The sequence below is a fragment of the Varanus komodoensis genome, unplaced genomic scaffold (genome assembly GCF_004798865.1).
Source record: "Varanus komodoensis strain SLA01 unplaced genomic scaffold, ASM479886v1 scaffold40, whole genome shotgun sequence".
NCBI classification, from domain to species: domain Eukaryota; kingdom Metazoa; phylum Chordata; class Lepidosauria; order Squamata; family Varanidae; genus Varanus; species Varanus komodoensis.
Window position 1 is genome coordinate 3327813 of NW_025335942.1, and position 8590 is coordinate 3336402.

At 43.4% G+C, this 8590-nt stretch overlaps 1 protein-coding gene across 1 annotated transcript in view; it reads left to right on the plus strand.

The window, feature by feature from the left end:
- Nucleotides 1-8590, plus strand: part of TMEFF1 (transmembrane protein with EGF like and two follistatin like domains 1) — an 86558-nt gene that overhangs the window by 38719 nt on the left and 39249 nt on the right. The gene's annotated exons all lie outside the window — the stretch shown is intronic.

Below are 8590 nucleotides of genomic sequence, written 5' to 3' on the forward strand. Positions count from 1 at the left end.
ATAATAAGATACATTGAAATACAATAGAACATAATAAATTACCAATAAATACAGAAATACAAAAAATACACTGAGATACAATAATATAAAATTAAAATTAACAGTATAAAATAAGTAAATAAAGAATATAGGAGGAGGAAAGAGAAGGAAGAGGAAGTTGCCCTGGTACAGAAATGCCATAAAGGAAAGTCTTTACCTCTGCTTGATTGGTCTCTAGTTCTCCACCACCTTCTTTTGCCTCCAGTATTATTCTACGTGAAGTTGTATAACTGGGCACATCTCTGGGTGTAACAAAGAGGCAGTGCGGTGTAGTGGTTAAGAGTGCAGGACTGAGACTCGGGTGATCTGGGTTCTAGTCCGTGCTTAGCCATGGAGCCAACAAAACTGGGCCAGTCATGGACTCTCAGTCTGATCTACCTCACAGGATTGTTGTGGGAATAAAGATTGAGAGCAGGAGAATGATGTAAGCCACTTTGAGTGTGTAAGAAAAAGGTGAGATATAAGTCAAAGAAACAAACATACAAACAATGTCCCAGTGTAAATCAAATGCCATCAAAATACCACATCAAAACTGGAAGGCTACATCAAGAAGTCTTTGTCTTTAACTTATTTCAAGGTTTCATTGAAGGCATGTTATCGGAGGTTCAGCCTTCCCTAACAAAGCCAGGGTTTTAAAAACTCTCTTGTGGGTGATTTTGCTGTTCATTGTTGTCACCATCAGTTATCGATTGATGGTTATAAAACTAAGATTATAATTCTCCCTAAACAAGGAGAATTGTTCAATGTATAATGTACATTGGTAGGTTTTTGTATAGCCTGAAGTGCCCGATCCTGCCCAGTCTTGGCAGCTAAGCAGCCTGGTTGAAATCTGGATGGGAGACTTAAATGTTGTGAATTACTCAGAATGCTTTGAGTGCAGATGGTATAGAAATGTACGGTAAGAATAATAAAGCAGAGCTCAAGGTTTTAAGTATTCAGGCATCTATTTTAAATCACTGCTTGCCTGATCCTTACAAAGAAAGCTGACAGGAAGAAAATGGATGTATTTGAAACATGCTGCTAGAGGATTGCTTGTCAAATACCCTGGACCAGCAGAAAGACCAACCAGTAGGTCCTAGTTCAAATCAAGCCAGAGCTTTTCCTGGGAGCAGAAATGAGGCAACTGAGGTGGTCGTACTTAGAGTGCATCATGAGAAGGCAAGACTCCCCTGAAAAGACCGTCATGCCAGGGGAAGTGGAAGGCAGAGGAGGAAAAGGCTTGCCAAACAAGAGATGGATTGACTGCGTGCAGGAAGCCACAACCTTGAATGGAGCAGGCATTTGTAGGAGGTTGGAACCTGAATTAAAGATGCTGGATCACCAGCGTCGGCAGCCCCTTTCCAGTGCATTCTTGATCTTCCTAAATATGCTGAGGCTTTAGCTCTTCATGGGGTTGGAGTTGGACCAGTGGGGTATAGGGCCTGGCACACTGGCTTGAAGCTTTAGGTTTTGAGGTATACAGGTGTATAGTGAAATGGTATATATGATAGAAACACAGAAACAGATTGAGTCAGAAAGAATCTCCTGGGCCATCTAGTCTGACCCCCGGCTCCAGCCAGCTCCACTCATGACATGATATCGAAAATATAGTTATTATAATAGGGGCTTAGGAGTGTTTATGGTAATGTAAAAACTTAGTGAAGGTTATTTTGGATATTACGTGGTTATTTGTAAATAATTATGGAGAATAACCCAAGTAGGGCCAATTTGAATGAAATGTATTATAGTAATTTATTTTCTGAATGGCGATTACTGCAGATAAAGAATTTGTATAGCTAGACCATACGGTTCAGTTTCTCCTTCAGGTACCTGGATATATTGTTCTTTGTTTCTATATTTGTGATTGATTCCTGATAAAATATAAAATGATAATTCATTAAACAGCTTGTTCCCTGCTACTTGAATATGAAATGTGGATATGAATCTGCATTATGGGATTAAAGCAGAAAAATATTTAGAATTTTATATCTTCCAACATGTAGGCATGCCTTAACGTTAACTGGGTTCAGTGTTTTACTTTCTCTGTTCCTGGAGGGGTGATTTCAGAAAATTTCTTGAATGTTTATGTCCTTCTGAAATTAGAGTGGCTGATTCACTTATGTGATTCATTATACTGCCCACTTTATCCAGATATCAGATCAAAATTAATGAAGGAAATCTTTGAATGAGATAATTGGGCATTTTATTTCTGTAAATAACAGATTGAGTGTTTTGCAATAAACATTTGTAAACATAATATGAATACAAATGAAGAAACACAAATGTAATGTTTTAAAGTTAGCTGTCGTTGTATCTGTTTTGCTCCATGACATGATAAATCTTCAGACTGGTACAAAGATTCTTCAATCCATTTAAATTCCACTTTCAGTCTCTTTTGAATCAAGAAAGCAGTTAACATATTACTGATAATAACCCCTTTTGAGTTTGAGAAGGTAAAGGGTAAAGTCTAATGATCAATGCAATAAATTGTGTAAGAGGTCTCTAAAAACACCACTAGAGCTTTGCACTACTCATAGAAACACAGAAACAGAGCGAGTCAGAAGGGGTCTCCCGGGCCATCTAGTCTGACCCCTGGTTCCAGCTGGCTCCCCTCACGACATGCCCACCATGGGCATGTCCAGCCTCTCCTTGAACACCCTCACTGATGGGGCCTCAACCACCTCCCGTGGAAGCCCATTCCACACCCTCGGGGTCCTAACTGTCAGGAAGTACTTGATGAGACAGGGCAGATGGAAAAATCTGAGAACTTGATGTACAGCCTGGAGGGATTTTGTGGGTTGGGAGAGGAACCGGGGCAGGCACTGGTAATCGCTTGTAAACGTTTGGAGTTCATGGGCTTTTCAATCCTGAAAATGAGTCAAATACAGTTTTAATGGTTGGAGCAGTAAAATGCTGGTTGCCAGCCTTCCTGTGAAAACTGTAAGCACCAGATAAGCTGCTTATGTCTCTGGATTTGTCCCTTCAGTACCATTAATGCTTTAATGGGGACCACTGTGGCACAGGGGTTAGGATGTTGGACTGGGACGCAGGAAATCCAGCTTCCAGTCTCCATTCAGCCCTGGCACTTGTGGGTGGCTTAGGGCTAGCCATCGTCTTTCAGTCTAATCTACTTCATAGGTTTGGTTTAGCTACACCTGACGAAGATCAAAATGCTAGATGATCAGCTTTATAAATTAAGGACAGTCCAGCCAGTTCACTGCATCACAGACAAAAGCAAGACGTACTTAATGCGATTTGGGGGCGCAGTACAGCCTGGACATGTGTAAGATTGCGTAACTTTATTTTAACGAGGAGCTGGAAAACAGGTCATGAAGGCCTGTGTTTATTTCAGTTTTAAGGGCACACATAAAAAACTAACCCTGTGCATTCAGTTCCTACAAAACATTGGTTTTTGATTTTCATTTTGAAAGCAAACACTGTCATTCATTTGTGCCAAATGTGTGACCGGCCAAGTAAGTCTTTTAAAATACTTCATTTGGGTTGGCTTATATCCTGAGATTTGAGAAATAAAGGAAAAAGAGCGAAGTGGTGGGAAAACACTGGGGCCCAACCTATGAAAGACCTGCTGTCTGGACTCCGTGTAAAATTCAATGAACAAGGCAGGGCAATTACGCAGAAAAAACCTTGTCTGGAAGCTCACAGGATGGGAAGGGAGTTGTCCACATTCGTCACTCCTCCGTTGGCATCACTGGCGATGTATAAGTGTTTCGTTTTGGCCACTTTGGAAACGAAGCAGGATTGGCTGGGGTTTCTTTAATCTCAACATTTATCCCAAAATGCTGACCTTTTCAGTTCACAATTTATTTCCGCTTATTCTAAACATAGCCTCTGATACAGAAGCAATCTTTACGAATAGTGAATAGACGGCAGTGCTGTGAGTGTGTTTTACTGACACCTTGGTGAGGAGTTGGTTCAGATGGATTAAAAGCCATGCCTTCTTCACTAAGAATTCTGGAATCCATCATTTTGTGAGTGGATTTAGGAGTTTTTAACAAAATTCTCTGCTACACACCAATGGATAATTCTTTGGCAGAAGCCACCATAATTAAACTGGTATAAAGACAATGTCAGCATCTCTTTGGATATACACTCCTGTTCTTATCTTAGCAGTGCTGACCTGTATTCTCACAGCCTGTGGAAAATGCTCTCTTTCCATCGTAATAGACATACAGGCTCAAAACAAGGGCGACTGTCATTTAGGAAAGACAGAAACATACAGAATTAGTGATTTCCAAAGGACTGATAAGTGAGGGTAGCAGGTTTTGTCAGTGTTGACCTAGGCTCGGGGCAGGCAATGCCGTTTCTAGAACGTTGGGTGAGGTGACTCTCTGGAACATTTCTGGGGCTGAGAAATAATTCAATAGGAGAGACGGCGTCTGTCTGTCCGCTCAATGTTGTTCCATTGCTTCAGGCAGAATTGAGCGTGTGGCCAAATGACCTTCTTGGGAACTTGACTTTTTTTGCCACAGTTTTGCTAAAGGGAAGGGAGGCCAAGCGTTAATTTGCATGGTCCTCTGAGGTGAGAACATTCTAGAAAAATATGCATGGTGCCATCTGTTACAGGAGGAGTTCATCCTGGGAGTTCATCTTAAGGACTAGTGACATGAAGCTTCACTGGCAGCTGCATAACCTGGCATAACCTGGTTGCCTCCAGATGGGCTGCGCTACAACTCCAGCCACCCTTGCTGGTTCCTTTTAATCCAATGCTGGGGAAATAGCTTGCCACTTCACCACACACACACACACACACACAAAACTCTGCTCACTCCTTCTCTCTCTCTAATCTCTACAGAGATCTATCAGAGGCCTCATTCAGTTTCAGGCCCTTGCTTATTTTCTGTTACATGTTTTACTGGCGAATTAGCAATAAAAGTTAAACGCTTATGATTTATTTTCCCTTCTCTGCATTTCTCTTTAACTACAGTAGCACATGTAATTGCTCCCTGGATTGACTTCTGCTAAATTTATAAAATTAAGGTTTTCACAGTGAGCCCACAGCTGAATTTTATAATAGAATTCTAAATTTGCTCTTTCAGAGACATATTTATTGGAAAGCACAGTCTCTTGGCTCATTTATTGCAGCCTTTAACTGAAAAACACACATGCTGTTTACATTATTAAAAGCAAACCGCATCACTCTGTTGGTTGTTACATATTTCTCAGCCACTCTCATACCTGTTCGAGCAACTTCCCCAGCAAGGAAGGCTGAGATCTCAAGTCAAGATTTAATTTCAAACTGAAGTAATCCAGCTCTTTACTACAAATCTTGAGTCCCCTGGATTTTACAGTCTGTGCTGGCTTATGCAACAGAAATGCAATTGCAAGTACAGGCCACGTTTGTGGTGAGGATGACACTTGGTAGTAAAAGTCAGCATACGGTTTAATCTCCTCATCACCATTAACTAAGGAACTGGTGCTGTCAAACTAACGAACCAAGGAAAGATTTCCGGATAGTCGCTTTTCTGCTTATTGACCCCCACACTCCCTTCATAGTTGTGAAGCTGAGATATTCACAGCCAATACTGAACCAGGAACTAAATCTTGTAAATGAGATGGCGTGCTTTTGGCCGCAATCCAGAACAGTCCTATGTATAGCACATAAGTCCTTGCCTTTGTTAACAGCAATAAAGGCCGGCTCCCCACATGCAGTTGATGCTTCCGCCACTGTAATTTCCATCTGCAATCTGGTGGGGAGAGCCCCGGATAGATTCTGGGCTCCAACTTCCCCTGGCTGCGTGTGTGACGTTTACGCCCGTGTTCCTTGTGGGGGGACATCGCCAGAAAGGAAGACCTGCACCTTTCAGCAAGCACATCTGCAATTTTATTTTTTAATTTATTTTATGTATTGAAAATATTTATATCCCGTCCTTGACGCAAAGCGTCTCAGGATGGCTTACAGAAATCAAAAGAAGCGATCCGTAATCAAATCGGTTTCCCCGTCGATGCCTCCCGCACACACCTAAGCATCTGGGGAGGTGTGCCTTTCTTTTAAGGAATTACTTGATCTCCACAAAGGATGCGTGTGCGAACTCTCACTTACCACCCTGTACTTCGCTGTTGTACATACCTGCCCGAAACCTAAATTTACCTAGGCGAGGACTTCTTTACACTATAAAGGTTTGTCCTGAAGATTTTTTCAGCGTGCGTGCAAAAGGGAAAGTGGCTCTTCCTTTGAAAAGGTGTGTTACCATACAGGGAAGCTGCTCAGGGACCAGCCGACGTGTGTCTTTGTGTGATGTGCGGGAGACTCCTGGGCCTCCTCCGCTGAAGGCTGCGTTTGACCTCACGCTGCTTTGTGTTCCCTGTGGCTGAACGGCAAGCCACTGTGCACTCAGCATTCGGAGCGGAGTTCTGGAACACTTTGCCAAGGTCTGCATAAAAGAGCGATCGGCCCTGCTTTGTATCCTGCCAAGAAACAGTTTAAGGCTTTGGCTCGGGGCTGCTTTGGGCAATTAGGTAGACTCCCTTCTGCTGACACGCGAGACTGGAAGGTAATTGCCGGCAGGCGCAATGGATGCAGAGCGGGCGGGGATGCAGAAATCCGCAGGAAGAAAGTGATACTGCTAGAAAATTGGACCTGGTTCTCGGAAACAAACGGCACATTGCAGCCCTCACTGAACGAGCCGCTGTGGCTTATCTGAGAGTGAGGAGGAAGTCATCCCAGGAAGCTGATTGGTGGGAGGTTTGGGACAGATCCAAGGAAGGAATTCTTCACACAGCGTATAGTTAAACTATGGGACGTGCTGGTGACGGCCACCAATCTGGATGGCTTGAAAAGGGGTTGGACAGATGCATGATGGAGAAGACTGCTGGCTGCTGATAGCCCTCCTTTGTCCTGCCTGCGCACACCTGGGAGCTGGGAAGGAGGAGGCCCTGCTTGAAGGATCCATGGGGAGCTGCTTTGCCACCGTGTGTTTGGCATGCTGGGCTAGATGGACCTTGGTATGATCCAGCAGGGCTTTGCTTATGTTCCCCGTCTGGATTGGGAAGGGAAGAAGGCTTCATCCTTCCCCCCTGTAATTGGACACACACTCAGGAGCATTAAGATCATATCTGTTGGATTCAGTGGTGGCTCTGCTATTTTCTTAATGACCCTATAGGGGCACATGTGGCACCCGGGGGACCAAAAAGGCCCGCAGCCCTGGTGCTTTTGATCCATACCAAGGCTGCACAAAATTGCACAAGAGGAGATTGATTGATCAGGCTCCACCGCATGCTGTACTCGGATGGTTAGCCTGAGCCTGGGGTGTGTGACGTCAGACTACAGATGGGGGCCAGTGAAAATGAATGCAGAAAATACAGCACTGTCTTTCGGCAGGGGAAAAGGGGCACCAGGCGGAAAGGTTCTAAATCCCTACATCTCCTTCCTGTTGTCTAGTTCCTTGCTCTGAGTGGTTTTGTCAGTTTGGAAGCAATCGGCTACACAAGCCCCTGCATGGAGCCTGAAATACCAAGCTAGGGATGAAGCTAAATCCATCATTAGGAAGTTCTCAGTTTGGCCCTTTAAATGAAAGCAGGAGTTTTACTGACACCATGGAAGGTTTAAGCTGTTGTCCTCATATCACAGTGATGAAGATCAGCACCCCATGCTCCTACCCCCGCCCCCCATCCCTGCTCTCACTGATGTCCCATCCATTCTGGGCTCCCAAACATGGGTTTCCCTCCTCCTTGGGAACTCGGCCTTGGGACGTGCACTTGATGAATGCTTTGCTGTTGTGGAGGCCATTAACTTGTGTCTCAAGAACAGTATCGTTAATCCTCATGATACCGGACAAACCATGGTGGGATGTGAGGAAGGGTTGACAGCCCTTCAAACCACTTTCTGTTTAGATGGGTGTCAAAACCACAGAAAATCTTTATACAGTGGTGCCTCATGCGTCGAACTTGATTCATTTCAGGAGGCTGTTTGAACTTGGAATCATTCAAAGACTAAATAAATTTTCTGCATTGGAAAGAATGGAAGGTGAATTAATCTGTTCCCAGACCCTAAAAAATACCTAATTCGGTAAACTTAAATAGCAAAAATGACCTCCTAAAATGAATTAAGTTCCAAGTACGAGGCACCACTGTATTAGAAAGTATGTTAGTAATGTTATCTCAGTGCATTAACTGTAGCTTAGAGATGGGAGGTTATATATACATAAAACCAAAAAATAAAGCAAAAAAAGCACTGGAAATGCATGGGCGTTATGCAAGAGCTGTTTCACAGCGAGAGAAGACATGGGCGCACAAGAGATGACATTCGCTCTGCAACCATATTTTTATCATGTAGCGTGCAGTTCGAAAAGAGAAGCATCGTTTGAACCTCGGTGAAATATTATTGATTTATTTATATAAAATATTTATACCACACCCTATATGCAAAAGCATCCCAGGGCAGCTTACTCTAACCCTAACCCTCCCTGGTGCAAACCCCTAAACCTACTATAGGGCTAAAATTCTATTGAATGTAAGGCGATTCTAGAAAAGCCTTCCTTGAGTAGCTTATTCTGCGCAGCTCAACATTTCTACCCATGCTAAACACATTCCAGGCATCAAAATCATGCCAGGA